The sequence below is a fragment of the Sinocyclocheilus anshuiensis genome, unplaced genomic scaffold (genome assembly GCF_001515605.1).
Source record: "Sinocyclocheilus anshuiensis isolate Anshui unplaced genomic scaffold, SAMN03320099.WGS_v1.1 scaffold491, whole genome shotgun sequence".
NCBI classification, from domain to species: domain Eukaryota; kingdom Metazoa; phylum Chordata; class Actinopteri; order Cypriniformes; family Cyprinidae; genus Sinocyclocheilus; species Sinocyclocheilus anshuiensis.
Genome location: NW_015551041.1, coordinates 575,898 through 577,976, shown reverse-complemented (window position 1 = coordinate 577,976; position 2,079 = coordinate 575,898). Strand labels below are relative to the sequence as shown.

Sequence of the window (2,079 nt, the reverse complement as noted above, 5' to 3'; positions counted from 1 at the left end):
TGAAGGCGCTGTGTGTTTCGTTGTGAAAGCGAAACTACTTTGTTTGGTCTTCCAAAAATTTCTCCGATCACAAATGCAGACATGGTTTTATGTTTACGCGGCGCGATGCAACGCAACGCGTAAAAAGACAGTATAAGTCATTATAATCCATAATTATGTCCCCACTGGATGCAACGAATGCCTCGTTTATAATGGGTTTTCATACTTTTGAATCATCGCTCCGGCCTGACAGGGCATCATCACAGTATGGTAGGGGCGTAACATTTCCGTCATACGCTTGAGGTATTCGGCCAATCAAAACGCACTGGATAGCTGGCCAATCACAGCACACCTTGCTTTTCAGACCGATGAGCTTTCTAAAAATCGACGCGTTTCAGAAAGGCGGGGCATAGAGGAGAAACAATAATGTACAGTATGTGGAAAATAATGTGTTTTTTGAACCTTAAACCGCATAAACACATTTCATTACACCAAATACACAAAATAATGTTCTTTTTAGCAACATCATATGACCCCTTTAAGGTCTTTATTTCAAGAATTCCTTTTTTAATGAGGCTTTTGTTCTTCATTGTGATATTCATTATGATAGTAGGACAACTGTCACCCTGACATTTTTGATTTCTAGCATCCCCCCACACTACATACATGAGGTAGATTGGTACGGTTTTTGATTTACAATGTAAAATCTTGAACCTGTAAATGTCCATGTAAGTGGGTCAGATAACCACACATTTCTGAATTTCCTGTGAGTCAATGTTCTCAGATCAGACTGGATGAAAATTGACTTACAGCTAAGAAGGAATGCTTTTTACCACAAACTGTCAAGAGGAAATGGAGCATAATTTGGAGGAAGTTTTGCTTAGCTTTTTTGGTTTTCATGTAAATTACGGTATTAACAAACAATGGATGAATCTCATGCGGACGGTCATCTTTTGAGCTGATTGAATGCCATATGTTTTATAGTGAATTGATTATAAGCATCATTAGAACAGAAGTGGTTACCCACACTGGACCAGTCATGCATGGTTGCTGTGCAGCATGATGTACATCATGAGGGTGAGCTGTGGCGCGCTCTCACAGAAAGTCTCAATGAGCCGCAGCATGCTGAGGTCATGGGTCAGATAAATTGCATACTCAGACCCACAGCCCTCTCGCCACCACACTCGAAAACCCTGCCAGATAGCTGATATGTGCCTATGGAAAGAAGTTTTATACTGCAGTGCTTTTTTTTTTTTTTGTACACGACACAATAGTAATACCATGGTTTTAAAACAATACCATAGTATTTTTTCTGAAGTATCCAGCTGTCTATGATAGCTCGGCCTTCTAGCCACACTGGAGAAAAAAAAACAGCCTATGCCGTTTAGCTAGTCTTAGCTGGTTTGTCAACTGGTCTCCCAGCCTGACCAGCTAAAGAAGTGGTCAATACCCCTCTAAAACCAGCCTGCTAAACCAGCTATGGCGAGGCTGGAAGACCTGCTAAAACCAGCCAACAAGCTTAGGCAATAGAGATGGCGCCGCCGTGTTCGGACGCTGTCCTGGTCGCTCCACTTGGACTGTGTTTTTATTTTTTACTTACAGCTAGGGGTGGTAAAATTATCATATAACTATTTTTTTCAGGAATATCAACGATTCATGATTTTATTACGATTCTTTGTCATGTTGGTTTTACTATTTTGCCAGTTGTCTGAGCAGTACAGCCAAACTAATTTCCCTATTTTAAAAACAAAGCCTTACAAGGTAACAAAATATAAAATTGAAAAAATAATACATTTAGGCCAAAGTGGGCGAAGATAAAAATCTTTGTCATTTTATCTTTGCTTTTAAAAATTAGAACAAAGATACACATTACAAATACACATAACATACAAATAAAACAAACAGTGCTTTATTTTTCAGGTACAGTAAGTGTATTTAGCAGTAGAATTCAAGAATTTAACTGAATTAACAAAACGCTATATACACTATAAACATCAATTATACATTGATTCTTATTAAAGCCAAAAGTGAAAAGTGATTTAGTCAAGAGCAGTGAGAGATTTCTCTCTTTTGTTTACTGATTAACATGAACAGCAGGAA

At 38.4% G+C, this 2,079-nt stretch overlaps 1 protein-coding gene across 3 annotated transcripts in view; it reads right to left on the bottom strand.

The window, feature by feature from the left end:
• LOC107661504 (cation channel sperm-associated protein 2-like) overlaps window positions 1-2,079 on the bottom strand; it is an 11,933-nt gene that overhangs the window by 2,731 nt on the left and 7,123 nt on the right. The window lies entirely within an intron of this gene.